This window comes from Bos indicus x Bos taurus, chromosome 6, assembly GCF_003369695.1.
Source record: "Bos indicus x Bos taurus breed Angus x Brahman F1 hybrid chromosome 6, Bos_hybrid_MaternalHap_v2.0, whole genome shotgun sequence".
Taxonomy (NCBI): Eukaryota; Metazoa; Chordata; class Mammalia; order Artiodactyla; family Bovidae; genus Bos; species Bos indicus x Bos taurus.
This window is the reverse complement of record NC_040081.1, coordinates 114,620,129-114,646,744: the sequence shown is the minus strand read 5'-3', so window position 1 is coordinate 114,646,744 and position 26,616 is coordinate 114,620,129.

The following is a 26,616-nucleotide window of genomic DNA, read 5'->3' as shown; positions in this document are numbered from 1 at the left end:
CCTTCGGCCACGAGCTCACCCAGCCTCCCCGGCAGGAGCTTCTGCTGGCCCAGACAACCCTCCTGGGAGGAGGTCGCCCCTCCGCAACCCCGCATGAGCCGCACAGCTGTCCTGTGCTGTCTGTGTCTTCCCCAGGTTTTGGAGGTCTCTCGCCCCGCCCCTGGGCTCTGCCTGGGACAGGCTCAGGATCTAAACCCTTTACGACACGGACGTTCGGCTGACTCTCCTGCAGAACACAGCACGCGCCAGGTGCTGTTCCAGAAGTTTCTACGTGTGTTAGCTCACTCACTCCTGGGACAGCCACACTGGAGGCACCCTGATAACCCCCCTGCTTTGCAGACGGAGAGCCTGGAACATGGAGCGTGAGAGCCTCACAGTGACGGGAGGGACAGGAGCCGGGAGGACGCTCCCTGCGGCATCTCTGCCCAGCACGAGCCTGTGGGGAGGACGGGGCTGTCCCTGCTCGCCCCGGTCCCCACCACCTCCAGGGTCAGCTGCCCCATCCCTGCCGATCTGCCCCGTCCAGGGACGTGGCTCTCAGCCCCCTTCTGTCCACCGCTCCTGCCTTTTCGTCTACAGATGTGGCCTGGTTACTGCCCCCGTGGGGCCCGTGGCTCCTTCTGGCGTCCGAGCTCCTCCCTGTCTGTGGCTGCTCACCTGTCACAGTGGTTGAGAGGGGGTCCCCAGAGATGGGTGCCCGTCTTGAGCGCTGGAACCTCAGAATGCAATCGTATTTGAAAAAGGGATCCTTGCTGAGAGGTAAGCAGTTGCGGATCACTAGATGAGGTTGTCCTGAATCACCTGGGTGCCCCCCAAACCCAACAGCCACCGTCCTTGTGAGAGACACAAAAGACGGAGGGGCCCTGTGACGACAGAGCAGAGGCTGGGTGGATGTGACCACAAGCCCAGGAGCTCCTGGACCCCCAGGAGCTGGGAGAGGCGGGAGGGTCCTCCCCCAGAGCTTCTGGAAGGAGTCCTGCCACCTTGATCTGGATGTTTGGGGCCAGAAATGTAAGAAGATAAATTTCTGTTGCTACCAGTCACCCAGTTGGTGGTAATCTGTACGGCAGTGGGAAGACACTCGTGCCTCCCTGGGGCGGGGCGGGGGGTGATGCCCTATTGCCTCCACTTTGCAGATCCAAGACTGGATGTCGTTTTCCGAGGACGATGGGCTCCAATATGACTGAGCCTTCCTCTCGCCCTGGGGTACCTCGAGGCAGGGTTTGGGGAGCACATGGGGACACAGCCCTGGGCACCTTCTCAGCCCCTCAAGGGCCGCCTTCTCTCTCAGCTGGCACCCTGCCTGTGCCAGGCGGCCCCCCCAACCATCCATGTTGATGCAACCGCCACTTCAAACGCTGGGGGCTGGGTCCTGGGTGGCTAGGTGATGTGAATGCAGATAGCAGGGGTTGGCGCCCGGCGGGGAATGGTCAGGAGACAGAGGGCTTTGGGCAGCGCCCCCTCCACGGACCAGCCCGTGTGAGGTTCCTCTGTGTAAACCATCCTGAGACACCCCCTTGTGCCGACCAAGCACGACAGCTTGCCTCTTCCTGCTCACAGTCTGGTGGCAGCCAGCGTGGGGGCGTCTCACCCCAAGCCCCTTTCCTGGTCTGCTTCCCGTCCCCTGACAACCCCCTCCTGGCCTTGTCCCTCTCATGAGAAGCAGCGGCAGCTTCACCCTTGCCTCAGGCTCCACTCTCCGGAGGGCCTGGCTGAGACGGGCAGCCGCACATCCTGAGCCCCTCCGCCTGCCCATGGTCCCCCCTCCCGCCGTGTGCTCCTGACTCCTCACCAGCCTCATCCTTCTACCGAAATTTGCCCCTGGCACTCTGAAGGTGGCAGAAAAGCAGGCCGAGACAGCCCTCTCTCTGAGTCGGCCAGCAGCGGCCAAGATCCCCTTCAGGTGCTCACTCATCCCTTCCTCAATCTGGGCTGGCTTGGGAGTTCTGGGAAGTTAGAAGGGCCAGAGGTTTACTGGGTGATGCTTGTGAAAGACAATGGGGCAGGCAGGGCCTGTGGACGGCGGTGCTGGGCTGGCCCCTGCGAACGGGGAGGCAGAGGACGGACAAGGACCGAGGGCCTGGGGCTACGGGGAGGCTTGGGGAGGGTCCCAGCCGGCCCACAGCGGCTCCCGGGGCAAGGCTGCTGCAGAGCTGGCTGCGAGGGTCAGCGATGGCGAGCCCGGCCCCGCCGTGCCTGACCGCTGCCGGGCCGCCGGGGCTGTCACAGCCTCAACTCAGAAGCAGGTGCCGTGGCTGTGTTTCTGTGTGTGTGCGTGCGTGTCCGGTGGGGTGTCTTGAGGGAGATCCGAGTTCTCTTCCATCACTGTCCATAAATGTGGATCAACTGTGTGCCTGGCCCGAGGGACACCCACAAGCATCAGACCCCTCCGCAGTCCAGATGGGCACCAGAGGGGAGAAAGGCAATTCAGGGTCCAGTGATGTGGCTCCAGGAACCACCGGCCCAGGACTCCGGCACCTTCTGTGCTCCCAGGGGGGTCCCATGATCCCGACCCCCTCCCATGCCCCCGTCCTGCCCCCACCAATGCTCAGCTGGACCCTTTCCCTCGCCTCAGCGCCTGCAGCGTCCTCAGGGACTCTGAGCTCTCAGAGGCTCAGGTTGCCATGGTCACCAGACTCTCCTCTCCCCAGGACCTACTTATTTCTGATTCAGCACACAGCGGGGTGGGCTCGGGGGACCCTCGGTGTCCCTGCCACGCTGGGGGCCGTGGGGGAGGTCACGTGGACACGAGGTTCCCCTGCCGACTGAGCCCTCACCGGCCAAAGTGAGCCGGAGGCCGGGGGAAGGTTCTGGTCTTCCTTGTTGGTGGGACTTCAGGCTAGAGCTGGCAGCTGAGACGTCAATGAGGTTCTGTTAGCTGACTCGCTGTGGGGACAAGGATGAAGCCCCACGCCAAGTTCAAGCTGACCAGCCTGCCCCTCCCCCCATGCAGGCTCCTTGGCTGTAGACCCCTGGGATGGCCAGGGAGACCCCCGGATCTCCCTAACACCCCGATCTGTGGCTCTCCTCTGCATCCCCGGGGGTCCTGTCGGGATCCTGGGGACGGGGGATCCTGCTCAGCTTCTCAGCTCTCCCTAGAGGCTTCTCCCGAAGCCCCATCACATGTCCAGCGGGGATTTTACCACCAATGTGACAAAGTCCCCATCACAGTGCTCCGCTTCAGAGCAATCTGACATTTTGAGAGAATTAAGGAAATGAATGTCAGCAGAGCGCTTGGCCGTGGAAATCATCACTGTCTTCCCACAAGTGTGATTGTGCGGGGCTCGCTGGGTTTAACTGGCCTGCGGCATGCTGGTGCCCTGGGCAGGCTTCTCGGCCCTGCGGGGGGCCAGCCCCCAGCCCCTGGGGTCAGGCACAGCCATGAGCCCATCCAGTCTGGACACCGCTCGTGACAGGGAGGAAGAAGACAGGGACAGAGACGCGAGCCCGCTGTCCTCGCCACCAGTGGCTCTTCTTGGTGACACATGGATTTACCTTGCTAAATCCCTCCCTGCCTCCCCAGGGCAGCTCCAGGGGGCAGGGACTTGTCAGGTCAGCTCGCTCCCAGTTCCCCAGAACCTGGATGGGGCCTAGCCCACAGTGGAAGCTCGAGATTTGTTCAATAAATGGATGGATGGATGCATGAGCAGATGGATGGATGGATGAGTGGGTGGATGATGGGTGGATGATAGACGTTGGATGAGTGGGTGGATGAATGATGGCTGCTGGCTGCCTGGATGCCTGGGTGGGCAGGTTTGGGGAGGGTGGGTGGATGGATGGTTGAGAGAAGGGGGTGGATGATGGACGAGTGTGTAAGTGGATGAATGGGCAGATGGGTTAGTGGATACGGGCTTCCTAGGTGGTTCCGGGGTAAAGAATCCACCTGCCAATGCAGGAGACGCAGGAGACACGGGTTCCATCCCTGGGTCGGGAAGATCCCCTGGAGGAGGGCATGGCAACGCACTCCAGTATTCTTGCCTGGGAAATCCCACGGACAGAGGAGCCTGGTGGGCTCCAGTCCATGGGGTCTCAGAGTCCGACATGACCGAGAGACTAAGCCTGCATGCACACACGGGTCAGTGGGTGAGCAGGTGGACGGAGGGGTGGGTGGGTGATGGATGTTCCCCAAGTGCCAGGCCCTGCTCCCCCGTTCCTCACCAGCTGCTGGAGGAGGTGGCTTTGTCATCCACTCCCTGCCTGCGTGTGATGCGTATTTCACAGTTAGCCCCAGACTTGCTCTGAGGAGGTGGACCACTGCCGAAGGGCACATGCGGCAATGTGTCCACTTACTGTGGAGTCCTGAGGGCACCACGAGGGCTCAGAGCCAGGGCCAGGCCTCTGGCTAGTCCCTGTGGCCTCAGCCAAGCCTGACCCACTGGCACATCTTCCCTCCTTCCCGGGCGGGGTCCCTGTTCCCGGCCAGCTTTGGGCTGGGGCCTTCACAGTTCGGCCTTTGACATCAGCTGTGGGCTTTGGGCAGCCCCTGAGAGGAAAGTTCATGGTCAACTTTGTGGTTAAGAACGAGTCCTTTCCTACTCTCCCCTAAACCTGAGCCAGTGTGGGGGGCAGGGACAGGAGCCAGGCTACCCCCCTGAACAGAAAGAATGCTGATATGGGGGTGCCCCTCCCTCTCCCTGTGCTCCTTCCCCACCTGGCGCACTCTCCCCCAGCAGACTCCTACACATATGTCAAAACTCAGAAGGCCACTCAGATCCAGAGTGGGGACCGAGTCTTTTCTCCCTTCCTGTCCCCACACAGGTCAGACCCTTGGGGGTGACTCACCGAAGACAGTCTCCTGCTTACTGATGAGGAAACTGAGGCCACAACGAGACCCCGGGCCCAGGCCTCACGGGCCCTGACGGCCAGTCCTGACCCTGAGCCTGCTGTGGTCTCTGCTCCTGTGATGGCCAGGTTTCTGGGTCCCCTCGGCCAGCCCACAGTCCCTAGTGATTCAAACCCTCATCTAGGTGTTGCTGTGAAGGTATTTCATAAGGGCATTCACTTCTACCCCTTTCAAGTGATCGAGTGAGGCCCACCCACCCTGGGGCGGGCTGCCTGCTTTACGCCATCGACGGCTCCGAAAGCTAAGCTCATCCAGACACCCCCACAGACACACACACAGTCGTGTTGACCGAACAGCCAGCCTCCGATCAGATTGACACGTGAGGAACCACCACACTTATAAGCGCGAGTTTGGAGCCGTGGCCCCAGTTTGGTCCTCACGCTCCAGGCCTGGGCCCAGTTCCTTCACCTCGCTGCACAGGGAGGAACGGCCACGGGGCTGCAACACAGGCCCCAGCACCCCGGAGCTCTCTCTGGGAAGACGGCGGCAGCTGCTCTGATGGTGACGGGATGCTGAGGCCCAGAGAGGGCAGGCACTCCCCCGAGGTCACACAGCAGGCCCTGCAGCAGCGGCTCACGCAGTTAGCTCTCCGTCAGCTGGGCTGGGAGGGTCACCGGTCCCCAGTGCTTCCCTGGTCCCTGGGCCCCAGCGTAGGGTGGCTGTGTTATCATCACAGGGGCCTCTGTTTTTGACCTCAGCAGCACCACACCCGACACTTTCTTTCATCTTCTCAATTGCCTCTCCCAACAACCCGGGAGGCAGGGATGATCCCATTTCACAGATGGGGAGACTGAGGTACATAGGGTGGGAGGGATTCACCCAGGGTCCCAGCAACCCTTGAGTACAGACCCGGCCTCGATGGAGTCACAGGTCAGTCATATTTTCTGCCCCCTGGCCACCCCCGTCAGCCTCCTCCTTCCTGAGTCTTGTGGGGAGAAAGGGGGTCTGGGGGGTCTCTGTTTAAGGTGCCTCTGTGTCTGCAGGGTGTGTGTGCGTGCGAGTGCGTATGCATGTGTGCGTGTGCACATGTGTGCACGCCCGTGTGATCAGGGCAGCGACGGAATGACCCCTCTAAGCCCTGAGCCCACCGTGAATCCGTAGTTGGTTGTTTTGACCCAAACTTGAACTCCACACGCTTGAACGCCACGCCACGGTTCACTGGCGGCCTTGGTTTCAAAGAAGTTTCCCGACTGAACAAAAACGAAAAGCCAACAAACAAACTTGAAAGAGCGGAGAAAAGGCCACGGGCGGCCGTGGCGGGCGTAGGGCCAGATCAGAGCAGATGGTGCAGAGTCGCATGCGGGGCGCCGAGCGGGAGCTGTGGCAGGTCCGGGAGGTGAGCGCGGGGCGCCTGCCTCGGCCTGTGGACTCCCTCCGTCCAGGCAGATCCAGGGTCCTCCTGGGCCTGGCACAGAAGCCAGAGCCCGGCCCTCCCCATAAGCCGACTCACCCTCCCGACCCCCCAGCAGCCCTGTGGAGGGGTCCAGGCCCTCCTGCAGCGATGGGAGAGGGAGCAGCCCCCAGGGCTGAGCTGGGATCTGACCCAGCACTGACTCCAGGCTGGGCACTGCCCCTCACTGCCCACCCCGACCCCGGGCATGTCCTGGCTGCTCCTGCCCTCTCGCACGCGCCTTTGCTCAGCCTGCTCGCTCCGATTGAGAGACTGGGACTGTTTCCTCTGCCTCCCTTGTCTCCGTTGAGCCCCCACGGCAAGGGAGATGCTGACCGCCCCGGGGGGCCCTTGAGGGATCAGGACGAGAACGCAGGCCGGGCCGGAGTGAGGCCCACACGAGGGCGGCCGTTGGGCTCACACTGCCCACCTCGGTACCCCCATGCGGGGGGTGGGAAGCAAGGGGTTCAGCCCTGCACTTCCTTCCCTCAGCGCTGTCTCCTCTTTCTCTCAGGGCCCCGGGGCCGGACGGAGCATCTCCGCAGCCCTGAGGAGTGTATGCCTGGATTTTTAAGTCCAGACTGGGTTTAATTCCCTGCCCTTTGGGCCTGAGTGGGGGTGGGGGCAGTCAGCGGGTAGGTTCCCATAGGCTCCATCAGCCTGCTTATTGAGCCTCTCTCCCCCGGGACCCTCCTGGGCTCCTATTCGGGGGCAGGGGTTCTGGTCCCAGGAAGGGAGGGGTGGGCAGGAATGAGTGGCCCCCCCAGTCTCTGATCTCAGCCAAGCTTGACTGCTGCTGCTGGGCCAGGCTCCACGAGCTGTCGGGTCATGATCGGGGGGCTGGGGGGGGGGCACTGATGGGAGGGAACTTTCCAGAGGCTGGCCCCACCTCAGAGAAACCCCTGCTGGGGCCCCCACCCTGGGCCTCAGGGCTCTGCTCCTAGGGCGGCTGTGTGGCCATTACTGCCCCTGCCTCTAGAGCCTCTGGGGAAGGATTTGTTCAGCCAGGACCTTGCTGAGGGCCTCCTGTGTGCGGGGGGAGCCAGACCAGGTGACCACACTGTGGGGTCCCTGCTGGGCACAAGGGGCCCTGAGGCCGGATGCATGGGGAGACCCCTGGTCCCCCACCTCCCTCAAGGTTGTATTGAGACTGGGTCTTAAAGGCAAAGCTGACATTTCACATCGGGAGGGGAGGCAGGGGGAGGGGAGGAGTTGGGGGAGTGGAGGGGGAGGAGGAGGGGGAGAGGAGGAGGGGGGAAGGGAGGGGGAAGATGCTACAACAGAGGAACAGCATCCACAGCAGCTTCGTGGTTTTATCCACAAACAGATAAAATTTGGATCCCCAGCCACTGCAGGTCCCTGGACCGGCGCGGCCAGAGCTGCACTTTAGGAAACCCTGCAGGTTCTCATCCGAGTGACACCGATGGTTGAATGTCCCAGGCGGCCACCCCGCCTTGTCTTGGGCCCCACCTCCGTGTCCCCAACCCCGGGCTCCCAGCAGTGCCCACTGCGCACCGGCCCCCCCGGACTTGGTCAGCCCCTCTCCTGCTCTCTCAGAAGACTCGGGCAGGCGGCCCATGAAAGGAGGTGTCCGGCCGGGCGCTGGCCACCTTCTCGGAGACCCCACCACGCCCCTCCTTCTCTCAGACCTCAGACTCACTGTCCAGGGAGCCTGGACATCCAGGGACGCCTCATTGTCCAATGCTCCATGGTGGCTCCCGACTCGGGCTGGGGAATCTCTGGGGCCCGGGGAGGTCGTGAGAGCTCAGGCTGCCAGCCCCTCACCCCAGGAGGAGACCCCCACACCCTGTGCTGGGTGGCGGTCTTCCTGGCGGGGCTGGGCCCTCGGATTCCTATAGCCAGCTGGGCTGTTTGCTGACCCACAAGCAGGGCTCGAGGCAGAGCGGCGGTGACTGAGGCGGGGTGACCGCCTGGCCTGGGGCCCTGGGGGAGGGCAGACACTGGCGGACCCAGGCAGGGGACAGGGGCCGTGCTGGGGGGAGGCTGGCTGAGGACTGTCGGGAGAGCTCTTTCCATTTCTGCGCCTGGAGCAGGAGGTGGCCTCTGCCTTCGGAGCAGCAGACAGGCCTCCGAGGACCTGGCCTCAGATTTCTCCCTCCCTGGGGCACAGGGACGAGGAGGTGCTTTTGAAAATCTGTTTTCAGAGCCATTTACACAGGCTCTCTGGCCCTCATTTCCAGAAGGTTCCGCAGTTGAGTGAGGCTGTAATCTCTACGCGGAAGTCAGTTCAACAAAGTATGTGCACCCTGGGCCCTCTCATTCTCGTCAGGCGGCCTCGGGCGTCCCGCCGACACCTAGGCCTCCTTCCTGCCTGCAGGCCTTTCCTGGTCTGTGTCTCTCCACCGGCAAAGCATCTCTGATCTGTCTGTCTACACCCGCAAGGCCTCCCTCAGACCAGCCCCTGGTCCAGGCAGGGCCGGAGCCTCCTTCCTGGGGCTCTTGCTGGGGTGGTCTGGTCAGCACCACTGAAGTCGGGGTCTGGGCACTGGCCTCTGACCGTGAGCCGGGCCCGAGCTCGGGGTCCCAGGAGGACCCAGTGCTTGGATGCAGTTTTCAGACAGAAGCCTCACGACCGAGGACCAGACGCTCCTGATCACCCGCCAGGTCAGCACACGCCCCTTGAACGCTACCTTATCTTTCATTTCATTGAAACGACAGTTTTAAGTGCATCATTCAAAAAGCCAGATCATTCTTCGAAGTCTATCATAAAAGCCATCTGTCTCTGGGCCTCCCCCGCTTTGATTCCCCCTCCGAGAAAGCTTTTAACTTTTCATCTGTTTTGGTTTTGGTTTGGCTCTCTGGGTTGGGCACGTCCTCCCTTGTAAATGACGTGTTATCTTGTGTGTTGATTTTTCAGGGTAGACACCACCCTTTCACTTTGATGGTGACAGACACTCGCTGAATTCTCTCAGGCCAACTCCCCCCACCCCCCAACCACACACCTCACTCCCCGTAGAGGGGAACTGCATTGGGAATTAAGTCACTATGCAGTATTAATCAGTTCCTCAACCTATGGATAGGTTTCCCTGATGGCTCAGAGGGTAAAGCGTCTGCCTGCAATGAAGGAGACCTGGGTTTGATCCCTGGGTCAGAAAGATCCCTGCGTCAGAAAGATCCCCTGGAGAAGGAAATGGCAACACACTCCAGTACTCTTGCCTGGAAAATCCCATGGACAGAGAAGCCTGGTAGACTACAGTCCATGGGATTGCAAAGAGCTGGACATGGCTGAGCGACTTCACTTTCTTTCTTTCTTTCAACACATGGATTAGATGTTTTAAATGAGACTCATCAATCCATCTCCAATACTTTGGCCACCTGATGAGAAGAGCTGACTCATTGGAAAAGATCCTGATGCCAGGAAAGATTGAAGGCAGGAGAAGGGGACGACAGAAGATGAGATGGTTGGCTGGCATCACCGACTCGATGGACATGAGTTTGAGCAAGCTCCAGGAGTTAATGATGGACAGGGAGGTCTGGTGTGCTGCAGTCCATGGGGTCACAAAGAGTCGGACATGACTGAGGGGCTGAACAACAACAACATCAATCCATCAATCTCTAGTCCCACGCTGTGTCTCATCGGTACTTTTCCCGGTCTCCCTGAGGTGAGCTCTTTGGGGGCTACATTCTACATTTTCTTGTATTTCCAGCACAAATTCTTCCCCTGAACTTTTTACAAAAGCCTGTGAAAACTCATTCTCCTCTGTGTCCCCTGCAGCGGGTGGCTGGTCCAGCCCAGTCTCCTCCATGGAGATGCCAGCCTGAAGCCGTCTTTGCTCTCTGCTCAGTCTCTCTCCTGGATGTGTGCGTGGTAGGTTGCTTCGGTCATGTCCAACTCTTCTCGACCCCATGGACTGCAGCCCACCAGGCTCCTCTGTCCATGGCAATTCTCCAGGCGAGAATACTGGAGTGGGTTGCCGTGCCCTCCTCCAGGGGATCTTCCCGATTCAGGGATTAAACCTGTGTCTCTTGTGTCTCCTGCTCCGCAGGCGGGTTCTTCACCACTAGCTCCGCCCATGTCTTCCTGCAGCTGGTTTCACTCTCTCCTCCTGTGCAGCAGGTCCTCCAGGAGGTCCTGGCTGGGGACTCGGGGGCTGTGCGCTTCCTAAGCGATACAGGGCCCCGTCTGTCCCTGTCTCTGGGTGGCGGCCGGTCGGGCTGTGGAATCTGGGTGCAAGTGAACTTTCTTGGCCATGGATGCTCCACCCTCTCCCAGCCTCCAGGACGCAGCAGAGAAGGTTGAATACGTTCTGCGTCCTGATCTTCTGTGGCCTGTTTCTGCTCCCCTCCCCAAGGAAACCTTACTTCCCGCGCAGGGAAGCTGCACTGGGCTGCATTCAGTGGCTCCGCTCTGCGCCCGTGCAAGGTCCTTGGAGGCTCCGGGAGCTGGATGGAAGGTCTTCACTCTGGGACAGAAGTCTGCCTCCCTCCCTGGCTCACCCCGGCTTGTGCTCTGGGGCTGCTCCCCCAGCGCTCTTGTCTCACGTCCTGCCCATCTTCTCTCTGAATCCTTGCTCTCCCTCACCCCCGTGTCCTCATCATTAGCTTCTCCGTCCTCCACCGTCAGCTAATTAGTGTGCAGCAATTTTTCCTTTTTGCTGAATGCTCACTTTTATGGGGCCATGCTCTTATTTTTGTGAATGCATTATCTTTCCTCATCTCTTTGAGCCTCTCTCTCTATTTCTCCGGGAGTTTCCCCCCCGTCTCTGTTTATTCCCAGTTCTCTTTTCCCGTTTGAGTCTGCATTTCTGTCTTTTGTGTTGGATGCCTTCTCGATGTTGGTGACCCAGGGTGCGTCGCCGTCCATCGTATGTGGGTCAGGTTCTGTGAGCTGCACCCACACTCACTGCCACCCAGGGCGGAGCCTGGCGCAGCAGGCTGTCTGCTCCTGGTGCTGCCCTCCCCCCACTGGCAGAGTCCGAGCAGGGGGTGCTCGTGACGGCGTTGTCTGTGACTCTGAAAACCTGGACAAACCTACACGTGCTGATCCGGGACATCCACTGCACGTGGCTGGTCCAGCCTTCCGGGGAACACTGTGTGCTCTGCAGTGATGGGCAGGGCTGTGTCCACCGCTCCCGAGGTCCATCCAAGACACAGGGGCAGCTCACAGATCACCAGGTAGAGCTTGAGTCTTTATGCAGAGAGACCTGTGTGTGCGTTCAGAAGTCAATGTCTGGAACGACGTTTAACAAAAAGTCACCAGAGATTCTTATTTCTGGGTGATGAGATTTGGAGTGATTTCCTTTTTCTTGTGTTTTTCTACCTTGTCTGAATTTTAACTGCAAGTGTGGAGAAGGCAATGGCATCCCACTCCAGAACTCTTGCCTGGAGAATCCCAGGGACGGGGGAGCCTGGTGGGCTATGGGGTCGCACAGAGTCAGACACGACTGAAGTGACTTAGCAGCAGCAGCAGTGGATTGCCTTTATAGTCATCTTCATCTCGGAGAACGAAAATCACTCGCCAGAATAGTTCTCTAGCTGCTTAAAAGCAGGTGCCGGCTCCCCACGGCTCACAAGCAGCGTGGCCCAGCGTCTGGATGAGACGCCCCAGCTTTCCGGAGCTGCGTGGTGCTTCCTCCCCATCACGCCATGGTCAGGCCACCATGTCCTTGCCCTGCCCCCGCCCGGCCGCACGTTCCCAGGGCCCCGCCGTGGCTGTTCCTGCTGCTTTGTGGCCTTGCCAGGGCCGAGTGCCGGCCGTCAGCACTGCCCTGGGGCTCCCTCAGGTCAGCCCGCCTGTGTGGCCCAGTTTGGGGTCTTCACAGGCACCCATCCCTGCTTTCCTGCACTGTGAACGGGTTCTGGTGTATCTTAGATTTCTCAGATCTTTTCTATGGGCTGGAGGCAGGACAATGAGTGTAGAGAGATCACAGGTGACTTATCCACTGATGTTCCCCTCCCAGGGGCCCAGCATGGTGCCCAGGACATAGCGGACAGGGAGATCCTGAAGAATCAGTGAATGCGGACAGAGCGAATTTGAGGGCGGGGACAAGGAGAATGAACGTGTAAGCTAGAATTCTCGATTCTATTCTCTTGTAAGAGATAAAATGAGAAGGTACTGGAATAGCCGTGATCCAATTTAAGTAAATGTGAAAAATCACTTTACAGCCGAGTTAAGAATGGTTTATTTAACCCAGAAATTGGTGTTTTCCTTAACAAGTCAGTAAACAGTGGCTTTGCAAAGTGGGGCTCGTGGCTCAGCCCTCGGGTGTTAAAGCCTGTGTGTGTCTATAAATATCTGCTCAATTGTTAAAAGTCAGGTTTAAACCTAGGGATGAATCAATGTAGTGTTTACTTTTCTCTTTTTTGTGATAAGCTGGATAATTGGGGGCTTATTTGCTTTGGAATGACTCAGGCTATTCCGTTTGTGGCCTGGGAGTGAAAGGTCTCTCTTCTAAGGCATGCAATTTGCACTCTGCGCTGGGGACAGCAGGCTGGTTGAATGACAAATGCTATTAGGAATCGGAGTTCACTGATTTTTTTCTTCAGATTTAAGTGCCTGTGTCTGCTCCGGGAGGGCCCTCTCTGCAGCCGTAACACACGCCCTCTGAGCTCCCCACGGAGCAGCATTGAGGCTGTTGTGGCCGGAGGCGGGGTGGTCCCCGGGTCCCCGTCGCGATGGGTCACAGCCCAGCAGGGCCGGCAGGGGAACGGTGACAGCGGTGCCCAGGGTTCCTGAGGTTAGGTGGATTTGCACTCCAGGAGAAGAGTGTGCAGGGAAGGGGTGCATCCTGCGGGGAGGAGGAGGGCCGGAGGGGAAGCCAAGGCTGCTCTCAGCCCCTCTTTGCTGTGGGGAGTGGGAACTTGAGCAATCTCCCAGGAGGGCCAGGGGTGAGGGGCCTTTAGGCCTCAGAGGGCCCAGAAGGGCCTGTGGGCCTGTGGTCCCCGTCCTCCTGGGCCCCGGGAGGGCCTGAGGGCCTGTGGTGGGAGGGTCTGAGGGCCTGTGGTCCCCATCCTCCTGGGTCCCAGGCAGAGATCCAGGACACAGTGGAGCCAGTTAGCCAATAATGGAGCCAAAATGGAGTGTTTCTTCTCAAGGGCGAAGCAGCCCATTTTTCTCCATCTCCAAGGCTGACAGCGTGGAATGTGCTCTGGGCACCGAGCTCGGATGATGGAAGAGGCTGGCACCATTGGACAGACAGCCCGCCGCCTGGGAGCCTGCCGGCCGCAGGAGGGGCACAGGGTGGGGTGCACCGAGGCCCTTCCATCCGTCCGTCTGGGGCACTGCATCCCCAGGTGAGCGCAGGCAGGAATGCCCGCCCCAAGCCCGCCCGCAGCTGCTGGTTCTCCAGAGGTGGGACTGGGAACCTGCGTGTTGCTGGGGCCTGGCCGCCCAGGTGACACCCTGTCCGAGTACCTGGGCTGCAGAGTCACCCCCGGCCAAGGCCTGCTTCTGTCACCAGGCAGAGAGCGCTTGCGGCTTCCGGCAGAGGTGGAGGGCTACCGGCCAGAGGGCTGCGGTCCCTGCTGGCCAGTGGGAGACCCAGCAAACGGGGGTGCGGAGGGGCGAGGAGAGGACCACCCTGCTAGGCAGAGGCTCGGGGTCGGGGCTGGGTGCAGAGTCAGGTGAGCGGGGGCAGAGAATCAGGGTGCTGGCTGTGTAGAGGATTGAGGCACATCTGCTGGGCTTTGGCCCACACTCCTCGTGGGGTGAGTGAATGATCCAGGGCTTCTAGGAGGGGTCTTAGGCCGGAGATGGGCTCTGAGGCTCAGCAGAGCTCAGGGAGTGGAGGTTGGGAGAGAGGACTGTCCTTGGTGTATCTCCCACCCCGGTAGGCAGACCCTGAGGACGCACCGGCTCCTCCTGGTCACGGGCGTGGGGAGCAGCCTCCTGCACTGGGCGCTGGGCAGGGTGGGAGCTGTGTGCAGAGGCGGTGGAGCTGCGGGGTTGGGGTGGGGCTGGGCACACCCCGTCCCTCTGTGCATCCTTCCCTTTGCGGGGGGGGGGGGTGCCCTCCCTTGGGGGGTTGCCCTCCCTGACCCGGCCACCCCCTGCTGGACTCAAGGCTCCAGAATCAGCGTTGCCCTGTGTGGGTTAGCTCCGGTTGCAGTGATGCTGCGTAACGAACCATCCAAACTCTGCAGCTTACTGCAGACAGTGTGAGCCTCTCGCTTACCAGCCTGCGCTGGGCCAGGGCTTGGCGGCTCCCAGCTGAGCACGTGCAGGGCTCCGGGCCGTGGGCTCCACGTCCACTCTATGCTCTGCCTCCCTCCCCATCCAGCCTGGTCGTGCTCTCCCCTCTGTGGGATGCAGCTGGGGTCAGATGACGCTCCCGACAGATAAACCCCAGGGGGGGCCTCTTGAGGCTCAGGATCAGTATGCACACTCCCCTCTCCGCCGCCCTCCATCGGCCAGGCTAGGGCGGAAGGGTGCGTGCCACACGGTGGTGGCCGTCTATATTCACCTGCCTCCTCTAGGAAGGGCCTCCAGGGTCCCCAAGATCGCGACAGACCCTCCCTCTGATGGCGTGTCGCAGCCCTGCGTGGGGTGCTCACGGCCGTCTGTCTGTCCACAAGCCGGATGTCCCGAGGGCGGGGTCACCGTGTTCCACCGTGGACCCAAAATGTCCATGCACAGGAGGTGTTTCGCGAGGCGTGAGGGGGAGGGACAGAAGGGGACACGGACTGGGGACCAGCCCCTCTGTCCCGTCCCTGGGGGGCCCGGCTCTGGCAGCGCCTGCTCTGTGAAGCCCTTCTTCTCCGCTGGGACCGGCTCTTCCTCTGCGGCTCCTTGCACCTTGGGCGGGTGAGAGGAGAGGGGAGGGGGGTCCCCCAGAGCGCACCCCGGAGCCTGAGGACGCAGCACCTGTGGAAGGGGCAGCCCAGAGCGTCGAGCCGCCCCCAGCACAGCTCTGCAGCACAAAACAGCCGGCTTTCATCCCGAAAAAGGGGAACCTGGCTCAGAACACCTCCGAATGCCTTTATAAAGCGAGTAATTGCTTAACTGCAATTATTTTAGGAGGTTTAACGAGGCTGCATGGGTGCTCTTTAAGAATACCTCTTCAGCTTAAAAATTCCACCCACGGCCCCCTGAGGGTGGGGCCAAGAGGCCTGCCTCCTTCAAGGGGCTCAGCTGTGCCCCAAGGCAGGGTGGCGGGGGGCGAGGGGTCCTCTGGAGGGGCTTCTGGCAAGGCAGTCAGCCCTGCCCAGGGAGGCAGAAGGACCCTGTTGCCAAGGGAATGGCCTCCTCTGCACTCTGAGGAGGCTGGGCCCCTCCTGGAGAGGATCCGCTGGGCCAGAACTCAGTGGGTGGGGGGGGATGAGGAAGAAGACGGAGGGACGGAGCAAACAGCGATCGCCTTCACGTTGGGCGCTTTTCTGAGCCCCCGCTTCCTTACGGGAAAGAGCCGTCCTTCTGGGTCCTTGCAAGGGTGACGTAAGAGGCTGCACGTGAGACGGCTTCGTGGGGATGCTCGCCAGCCCTCACTGGCCCGGGCCGGTTCACCTTCCCGCTTGGCCGTGAGGCTGGCGACACCAGCTTCTGGAGCAGCTGCCCACACCAATCGAGCTGCAAGAGACCCAAGTGAGACCTGCTCAGCCACCGCGGGAGGTCTGTCACCCGACATGCGCGTGGGCAGAGGCCTGGAGAAGTCTTCTAGGGAACAATTTATGTTTGCAGAGTCAACCCCCAAACCATGAAAGGCAGCGTGTGAAACGACAGGGAGATGAGCAGCGAGCACAGTCTAGTGAGTTATTTAAAAACGTGTCACAACCACAGCGAGTGAGCGCAGGCTGGCGCGGCCTCACGATTGGACTGCTTGCTGGAGAAGGCATTTTGAGGAAAATAACGTCTTGGGTCCAGCTGTCTGACCGGGGCTTTTTGGGCCAGACTCCTTCTTCCACTGCCTTCCACCCTGCGCGGGGCTGTCTGTGCACATGCGCTCTGTCCCCAGCCTGCCCTCAAACAGTTTCTCCACGGTAGGACCGAACCAGCCTCCGCTCTGCGTGGACAGAGCTGGGATGCTCTTAACCACTGTTGCCCCCTGGGGTCCCTGGGCCAGGGTGGGAGACCTCACCATGTCTGGGGCCCCAGAGGAAATCCAGGCGGTCACGGGGGCTCCCTGGGAGAGTCTTGGCATCACTGGATCCTCAGTTCCCACCTGTGAGGCAGGCAAACCGAGCGTCATCACGCCGTAAGGGAGGTTAGCAGGCTTGTTTCTTACAGTTCAGTTCAGTTGCTCAGTCGTGTCCGACTCTTTGTGACCCCACGAATTGCAGCACACCAGGCCTCCCTGTCCATCACCAACTCCCAGAGTTTACTCAAACTCATGCCCATCGAGTCAGTGATGCCATCCAACCATCTCATCCTCTGTCGTCCCCTTCTCCTCCTCCCTTCAATCTTTCCCAGCATCAGGGTCTTTTCAAATGAGTCAGCTCTTCGCATCAGGTGGCCAAAGTATTGGAGTTTCAGCTTCAGCATCAGTCCTTCCAATGAACACCCAGGACTGGTCTCCTTTAGGATGGACTGGTTGGATCTCCTTGCAGTCCAAGGGACTCTCAAGAGTCTTCTCCAGCACCACAGTTCAAAAGCATCAATTCTTCGGCGCTCAACTTTCTTTATGGTCCACCTCTCACACACCCCCTCATGCATCCGCCCACTCAGGCATGCTCACAGTCATTCGCTAGCATTTCCACAGCCCCTGTGTCAGGGGTTGATGAGCAAAGTGCGGGTGCTGCTCTCGTGAGGTCACAGAACCATCCGTGGCTCCCAGCTCTTTGACGCCCCCTGTTCCCCTGCGGTCAGTCTCTGTTGTGTGCTGCTTGATCCCATCGCTAGCATCTCAGTAGCTCTTTAACCTTATCTGAAGCTTTGGCTTTGGTGAAACGGATTTCAAAGGACAGGGAAATAATGTTCCATTAAAGGCTCTGAAAAAATTGATCGTCTGGCTTCTGCACAATCTCCAAGGCGGAGGTGCCAACGACTGTTGGGACTGAATTTCCATCCTTCTTGCTCAAGGTTTATCATCAACCCCAAGCTAACAGCCACTAACAGCCGCCGGAGGACAGAAGTCAGGGCCCAGGAACATCTGAGGCTTTGGGATTCCCGCGCGGCTGGGCCAGCGTGCCTCTTGCTGATTTCCTCTTTGAAAAGCACAACGCTCAATCACTGATACCCCGAACACACAGCTCCCACTCACCCGGCCCCCAGGAGGCTGGGAGGGTCTGAAGGGTGCGGGGCAGAGGGGCACCTGGGGCCTCGTCTCAGCCCCTGAGGCCATGCCGTGCCCAGTGCTTGCCCTCCCACTGCCTCTCACAGCACCCTCTCCCTCAGGTTGGGGTTCTTTCTTTCCCACCTCCAAGTCAGATGCTGTGATCCCCACCTTCTTGTGCTGCTCGGGTCCTCAAAGACTGGCAGGCACACAGGCCCTCCTCCCACCGAGAAACAAGTGGGTGTGTCGGGGCCCTTCCCCTCTGCCCCCTGGCTCTGGGGTGCTCCTGGGCCCCAGGGACTGCTCCCCGCCGCACCCCTGCATCCCGCAGGGGTGGCAGTCTTGCAAGGCCTCCTCGGCCCAGACCATCCAGGGCGACTGGGGCTTGACAGCACCACCCAACACTTTCACCCCACACCACTGTCGGTCCTCTGTCTCGGCTTCCTGGGGTTCAGAATATTTCCATCTGCGTTGACACGGGAGACATGGACAGGCCAGGGCGTTTCCAAAGGGCACACCTGGGGTGGATGCTGGTGGGCGGGGGGCGGTCCACAGGGAGTCTCTGTGCTCATTTTGCCGTGAGCCTGACACTGCTCTGGAGAGCAAGCAACGTGTGCACACAGCTGCGGGCGGCCCCGCGGAGGCCGGGGGTCCCCCTCTCTCCGCCCCACAGGGCAGGCTCCTTCCACTGCCTTGCAGCACACAGGGTGTCTCAAACTTCGGGCCACAGGCCCCTTGCAGCAGAGCTCCCTGCAACCACCCTCGGCTCCCCCCAAAACCAGAGGGCTGAGGCCCCGGAGATGCAGTTTCAGAGGGCCTGTGGTCCCTTCCCCTTCAAGGGAGCGAGGCCTAGAGGCCAGTGACCAGCGCCTGTGGGCGCGTCAGAAGCAGGGTGGAGCCCCGGGCCCTGGGCCTCAGGGAGAAGGTGGGCTCCAGGTCAGGAGGTCGCCAGACACCCCCGACCCCATTTGGGGGCTCCCAGTGCCTCCTCTGCCCCCCAGGCCTTGGCAAGTCAACTGAACCAGCCGGTTCACTCAGCCGGGTTTCCGCCTTCCACTTTGGGGGAAAGAGGCAAGTACAGCCAAGGAACCAAATCCTCACGCGGAATTCCTTACACGGTGCCTGGATCCTGCCCCCGTGACCCCTGGCACCAATAAGGCCACGGACGGGGCTCTCGGAGAACCAGGGGTTCAAGGGGGTAGCTCCCGAGAGAAGCGCATTCTATATGCCCAGGTAGATGACCTAGCTGGGCGCCCCCGCCCTTGCGGGCACAGCCTGCCAGGGGCCCAGGCTTGACTGTCTCAGGAGTACAGGGGTGGGGCGGGCCGAGGTTCCCAGGCTGCCGGCCAACTCAGGGTCCTCAGGGAAGGTGGCCCGAGCCATGTGCAGGGCCTCGCATTCCCTCGTCCCCTCCGGTGATGCTCTGCTGGACGGTAAGCCCGTGAGAGAGGGACAAGCCCCCGATCCCACCCGACCCCTTCCCGGGATCCTGGGGATTTTCTGAGTGGTCAGTGCTCAGGACTTTTTTCTTGGTTTATCGAATGAGGGGAAGCCGCAGGCTCCTGCAGACAGCCCTGTATCCTGCTCCTTGCTGGGCTGGGACCAGCCTTAGGCGGGGGCCTAAGTCTAACGCCTGAGGCAGCCCCTTACCCAGGGATGAGGCTCGGGGGTCGGCAAGGTGGGCAGGGGCGGACATTGGGAGCTGATGGAGACACTCGGCCTCCAGGGTGAGAGAACAGCCCCCGTCGTTGCCAAGGACACTTGGCCGGCAGTCCCCCAAACAGCTCTGGGCGTTCACCATCCTGTTTCCTCCCTGCTCACTGCGGACAGAGGAGCCGCCAGACGGAACCCTGAGAAAGCGGTGTTTCCACATTGGCCCCCCAGCTCGGTGGGCCGGTCGTCACAGTCTCAGCGCTTGGTGGGCCTGCCTGCCAGGTGGGGCGGCCAAACCTGGTCCAAAGAGACGAGGGAGCCTCAGACCCTGTCGGAGCCTGGGTCCCCTCCGAAGGGCACATGGCCCCGGGCTGAGTGTGCAATTCTCAGTGTACCCAGCACGGGAGAGAGTGTGACCTGGGAAGCGGACTGTGGGTGAAGGTGTAAAGTTCAGCTCTGATGCTTCCTTGCTGTGTGTCTCCAGGAAAGTTTCTGAGCCTCTCTGGGCCTTTGTTCCTCGTCTGTGAAACCGGGATGATCGTGGTATCTACCCCAGTGCTAGTCTCTCAGTCGTGTCCCACTCTGGCGACCCCGTGGACTGTAGCCCTCCAGGCTCCTCTGTCCATGGGATATGGGATTCTCCAGGCAAGAATATTGGAGTGGGTTCCTATTTCTTTCTCCACTGAATCTTTCCGACCCAGGGATTGAACCATTGAACCTGGGTCTCCTGCATTGCAGGCAGATTCATTACTTTCTGGGCCTTTGAAGGCCTAATGCGTTAATGGATGTATGTGACAGCCACTGGTTTAGAATAAATTCTCAATAGAGATTAACCAGGAGGTAGATGAGTGTGGTGGAAGAGTTAAACGTGGGGGAGGGTTAAACGCGGGGGAGGGTTAAACATAGGGGAGGGTTAAACATGGGCAGGGTTAAACTTGTAGGGGAGCGTAAATGTCCGGGAGGGTTAAACGTGAGTCAGGGTTAAACTGGGGGGCAGGGTTAAACGTGGGCTGGGCGCTTACAGAAACCTTCCACCGTGCAGTGTGCAGTAGGTGCTGCCCTGCCCTCCTGGGAGATATCTGGGCAGAGATTGTGGTACATTCTGGGGATGGTAGGTTTGGCTCCCGGGAGCCGGCCCACACCTTGGGTGAGAACTGGTCCCCCAGGACTGGCCAGTGGGCTCCGTCCTGGCGAAGGTGAGGCCAAAGCGAGGGCCCGGGAAAGCCGACAGCGCGGGCCTCACCCACGTGCTGCGGGGCGGAGCTCTGGGTGTGTGCAGTACGTGTGCCAGACTGCCTGGCACAGAGGGGGCCACAGAGGTGCCTCGGAAACCGGAGCAGGGCCAGGCCTGCCCCGGGTTCGCAGTGGGAGCCGGCCAAAGGCCACCCTCCTGCCTCCCCTACACAGTCATGCTTCAGACTCAGCGCTGATGAGTGACCCCGGGCCTCTGGGCGCCTCTCCACACAGAAGCCCCCAGTTCCATCTGCAGACGGCTCTGTACCCCCAGCTCCTCCACTGAGGAAAATAAAGACAGTCCCAGTTTGCTCTTTCTGAAAGCTCCGCAAGTGTATCTTTGGAGAGGAAATTTGTCAGCTCAGATAATTCGTGTGCCTCTCGAGACATCTCAGCAGATCATGAAAAACCCTTAGGAGCCCACAGCAGAGGACCATGGTGGAGACACAGAAGGCGGAGCTGAGAGTGGCCGGCGTGTTTCGAAAGCCCTCGATCCAGGCGCAGCAACCCGCTCCAGCCAGAGCCAGTGGGGTCTTCGGGACCCTCACACGTCTCGTCACCCAACACCCAGATGAAAAGCAGCCCCGTTCCCAGCCCTGCAGGTGCATGTCTGAGACAAAGACCCTGGGAGAGACACAGGTAGGTCAGGGATCTGGGTTCAAGCCCAACTGCGCCTGCAAGCTGAGGTCCTCACCTGCCTGAGGCTGAAGGGGAGGGGCTTTAGGAATCAGACGAGGTGGGGTGTTTCAGGGGCAGCCACAGAACAGGTCCCCACGAGGTGACCGGGACCGCCATCCCGGCTTGTAGCCACAGCTGAGACCACCCGTGGGCTCTGGTTCCCACAGCACAGACCCTCAAATGGTCACGGGGGACTGTGATTGACCACACCTGTCATTTACTGGGTGCCAGCCTCTCTCATGGAGGAGGAAATGGCAAGCCACTCCACTATTCTTGCCTGGAGAATCCCATGGGCAGAGGAGCCTGGCAGGCTACCGTCCATGGCATTTCGAAGAGTCGGACATGGCTGAGCAACTGGCACACAGGCTTTCTTGGCGCCTGGCCACTGTAGATGGGGACTTGACGAACTGGATCATCAAAGCCAGAGGGTGGGGGTTCTCCGTGAAAGGTGGGGATGACTGTGGTCCCTGCAGAGGGGCGTCCCCCAGCACGGTGTCCCGAAGGCGTGCCTATCGGAGCCTCTTGGCTGTGAATGCCAAGGCCAAACGCAGCCTGAGATTACGGGCTCGTGTCATCCAGGATCTGGGAACGTCACAGACCCTCCCTGTCCCAAGGAAGGCTGATGTCCTCTTAGGATATGTGTGACGGTCCCCCACCACCCCAGCTCAGCAGCCCTGGGGAAGAAGATTCTGATGGATCCACGTGTGCTCATCACCTTAGGGGATGATGGGTAAGGTCTAGGCCATGCACCCACCCAGACACCACGGGGGCGTGGGGATCAGCCACCCCCAAAACCAGGGGAGCAGAGGTTGGTGACCAGTGAAGGCTACAGACAAGGTGTCTGTCCAAGGCCCCCTCCAGACAGGAACAGGGGCCACTCCTGGAGGTGGGAGGGATGCAGAATCTCACCCTGTTCTCAACCACAGGGCCGGGACTTTCACCGATCGCTTTCATACAACTTGGCTCAACAACCGGGCCCCAGCTTTCCCTTGACTGAAGCAAAGCATGAGGCTTCGCTGACTTCACCAGGTTCTTGGCGGACAAACCCAACTTCCTAGAGACTAACAAGTTGGCAGATGGCTTTTGAGCCCCACTTGTTTGCCAGGCACTGCCCTGAGCTCCTAGAAGCCCTGAGTCGGAGTTGGTGCCCTTGGGGAGCCCCCAGTCCCCCAGGAGGAGGAGGTCCAGCTCTGGGCAGATGGCAAAGAAGAGGCACTGGAGAGTGGATGGGGGCAGACTCACGGGGGAGACGTGGGTGCACCTGAAGCGGGGAGCCTGGCGGGACTTTGGCGCTGGGTTGGACTTGCGATCGCGGGATGTGGTGGTGACCAGCTTCCCCCAGGGGAGCCTGGTGGCCCCTGCGCTTGTGTGGCCCAGTCGGCCATGAATAGAGACCAAGCACCCACCTGTTCCCAGGCTCTGCGCAAGGGCCCAGGCGGGAGGGAACCAGAGCTCCTCGGTGGGGCTTGTGTCCTGGTGGAGACGGAGGAAAGCCACCGACAAACAAGTGGATGGAATGGACACGAATCTTTGTAAACTGGTGCGCCCGTTCTGCGTCCCCTTCTGCCAGCGACACGGTCTATTTTTACCTTGTCAGAGCAGGTGACGTTCATAGCAGAGCCTGTGACCACGCCCGACCCTGGGTCAGGTTAGAAATGAGAAAACCCGGGGAGAACATTTAGATTGTTCCAACAGTGTAAACGCTATTCAGAGCTGGCCTAGGCCTGGGCTGAGATGCTGTCCCCTTTCCACCGGTCCTTTGTCACAGCCCCTGGATTTTCAAGGACCCCTCCTGCAACCCCAAGGCAAATGCGTTTTGTCTACTCATCACCCACTAATTGCTCAATGTCGTGTCACTTGTCAATGTTCCCTGAAGATGTAGCACAGCTCTTTTCTTTTCCTGCAGTTTTCAGCGGCATTTGTTTCTAGATATGTGCTTTATTATATCATCATTTCCTCACTAAAAATGGTTGCTTTTGTGTTACAACCTCCATTCTGCAAGTTGCCTTTTCTGCAGATTCCCCCTCTGCTCCAGTGTAGACCAGCGGCTGACCAGGCCTCCTCCCAGTGCTGCCCTGGGCCTTCCCTCACCCCTGCACAGAGTCAGGCTCCCTGATTCTCATCTTCTACCCCTTTTTCTGTCTTGGTCTTACTCCCTACTTTTGCTGGAGTACACCCTCAATGAACTTTCTCGCACCAGATGCATGAGAAATACACGTTATGCTCCTGCGATTCTGAAAATGTTTAGGGCTCCTTCAATTGTCTCTGTTTCCTCTGGGGTCAGTTTTTCCTGTACCAGCACTTGGTCCACCTGCCTGGGGATCCTGGCGATGTTCTCTGTTCAGGAGGGAGCACCTGACTGGCTGGTGTGAGCTTCCTCTGCTGTCATGTCAGAGCTGTTTCTCCTCTGGGCAGAGGAGCCACGTCCCCCGGAAGCTTAGCTTTAGGGGAATGACAAGAAGCCGCTTTGGGGACTGGCCTTTCCAGGAGCTGGAGCGTGAAAGGATTTGTGGGGGACAACTGGTGTCCCCTGAAGGTTCAACTTTGTTGCTAGGACAACTCACCCAAGGAGTCCTTTATTCCCTGGGGGTCCAAGCAGCCTGCCTGCCCTCTAAGTGAGGAAATGGGTGGGACGGGGGGACAGGGGTCCCCTCCCGCTTCTCGCCTGCAGACTGTGAGCCCAGCGCCGCCGTGTGCTTCTGTCGGGCAGTGGGCTCACCCTCCTTTTGCAGGTCCTCCTACAGGGTGTATGCTCTGATCTCCCTTCTGTACCATCCATCAACCCACGGTCCTCTCTTCCACCGTCCGGACATGTGTCAGAAACTCCCCTTGGCTGGTGGCCTGTGCGCCTCCTCAGCGCTTTCCTCCTGAGGGCATGTCATTGTCGCTGTAGTTCTGTGGGTCTCGGGGAGATGGGAGGTGAGCACAGGTTCTGGTCCGCCATGCGGGGCTGGGTGTCTCCCGGGGTTTGACAAACACAGAAGAGAAGTAACAAGGCTCTCATTTCACAGGGGAGCAGAGTCCCTTGAAGGCCACTCGGAGATTGGCCTGGAGAAGGAGACAGCGGGTGGCAGGAGGGCAGGAGGGGCTACCCAGGTGTCCAGGGGCATGAGAGTGAGGCTGACTGCGGACACTCAACTGGTCGGACCAAGGATGGATTGAGGCTGGGCAGGGACAGGCAGAGAGGAGTGAAGGAAGGAGAAGAGGGGGAGGGGGTCCCAGGCCAAGGCTCCACGTGGGCCCCCAGCAGAGGGAACAGTGGGACCCAGGGTCAGGGCTGGGGGGCCCCACCAGCAGGCAATGGGGAGGATGGCGTCCGAGGGAACTAGCTGTGGACAGGGCTGGGCGCAGGGGAGCCAGGACCTCCCGGGCCCGAGGGTCCAGGAAGGGGTGTGGCCAGGCCCCAGAGGGAGGGTTGCCCCGGACACGCTGCGGCCTTGCTTCCCTGGCCTGGCAAGCAGCGAGCCCGGGAATCAGCCTGTCTCTCTCAACCCGCCCTGTTCTCTCCAGCGGCTTCCTATTGGCCAAACACGCAAGGAAGCTAGAGGTTTAAGGGGCCCCTTGAAATGGCCACACGGGTCCGAGGGCAGGGGCCAGAGGGCGATAGGAGGGCCAGGCGGTGGTGGGGGGTGCCAACTGGCCAGCAGCCCAGGCCCTGCTCTGCAGCCCCCAGGCAGGCAGCCTGACAAGACATGTGCAGAGTCCATGTGAAAGAAACCATAAAACGCTCCTGCGAGGCACGAAGAAGACCCAAAATAGAAAGGTTAGGACGTTCCAACATCATCAAGATGTCAGTGCTCTCTAATTTAGGGTATAAATTTAATGGGCTCCTAGTAAAAATTCCAATGAGCATTTTTTCATAGAGCTACATGGTTGATGTTAACATTCGTATGGAAAAATAAACGGGCAAGAATAGCTGAGGGCGCTGAGGAGGAGGGGCTCAGGGTGGGCATTACGACACGCTGCGCAGACCTCTCCTGGGGACAGCGGGCTGATGACACGGGAGAGCCGCGGAGCCAGACCGTGGCAGCGGAGTCCGGCGTGTGATGAATGACGCGTCTCAGTTCCCCGCGGCAGTCATGATCCGTCAAGTAACATGATGCCAGGCGAGTAGATCATTGTTTGGAAAAAGATAAAATTAGATCCATTTCTCACACCAGGCAGAAGAATAAACTCAGAGATCAGAACTCTGGAAGTACGAAGCTTCGCTATACAAATACCAGAAGCAAACACAGGCGAATCCTTCTGTAAGCAGCGTGCAGAGAAAGGCTTTCCAGCTGTGAGTAAAAACCCAGCTCCAATAAAGAAAACGGCAACACATTTGTCTGCAAAAATGGGGAGTCTTGCATGAAAAATAAGTAAAGTAGAAGACACACCAGGAGAAAACGTGTGGAGCTTACCTCGTAGATAGAAGGCTTGACATATGAAGAATTTTTAAAAGGTGAGAAACAAAAGTGCAGAAATCATGTAGAGAAAAGAGCAAACTACGTGAAAAATAGTCCCCAAAAGGGCTGTGAAACGGCCCTCGGAAATCATGTAGAGAAAAGAGCAAACTACGTGAAAAATAGTCCCCAAAAAGGGCTGTGAAACGGCCCTCGGAAATCATGTAGAGAAAAGAGCAAACTACGTGAAAAATAGTTCCCAAAAAGGGCTGTGAAACGGCCCTCGGACGAGTGAAAAGCCACTTTGCGTCTCCATGTAAGAGAGACAGACTGAAGCCAGGCAAGGTGCCATCTCTTATCCATCCAGCTGGCAAAGACACAGAGTCTGACAACACGCGCTGCTGGCGAAGCTGTGGGTTAACAGGCAGGCTCAGGCGCTGCCGGTGGCAACGAAGCGCTGTCCCCCTCGTGGGTGGACAGATCCACGCGTGCTTACTCTTTGACCCAGCAGCCTCACTTTGAAGAATTCACCCCAAAGATACACTTTCAACATCACAAAATACAGGGGCACAGGGTATTCCGTCCATCAGAATTCATCGCGGCAACTTAGGGAGAGTTACAGGTGCAAGAGGAGGTGGGGACCGAGTACCGCACACCCACAGCGGGGTGGGGCTGGGCCACTCGCCAAAGGGTCTCCGCCAAGCGCGTTGGAGTGATTTCTAGGATGTAATATTGAGTGAAAAATGTCAAGGGCAACAACAGCGCAACCACGACTACCTTGTATGTCATAGAGAAAGGGAACAGCAAAAATGCACCCAGACGGCCTGTCTTTACAAGAAGACACTCAGGGCAAGTCAGCAAGGGGTGGATGAGACCCCTCCCCTGCCAGGAGAGCGGGTGGGGGACTCTCTGTGAAGTTCGCCTTTGGAAGCAGGTTCTGGTTCTACACATTCAAGTCAATTCAGTCAGCGAGGAGAGGACAGGGGAAGACAAAATTGAAAGCAAACTGGTAGAAACCAAGCTCCATGGGTCCAGAGGCACCCGGAAAACTGAAACGGAAACAGAAGCAAACCCAGAGTGATGGTCTGGACACCCTGAGCCTTTGATGGGGCTGGAGACGGGGCAGGGAAAAGGGGAGCAAATTACAACAGCCTCTGGTCGGGCTCTTGTCCGTCTAGTCAAGGCTATGGATTTTCCACTAGTCATGTATGGATGTGAGAGTTGGACTATAAAGAAAGCTGAGCACTGAAGAATTGATGCTTTTGAACT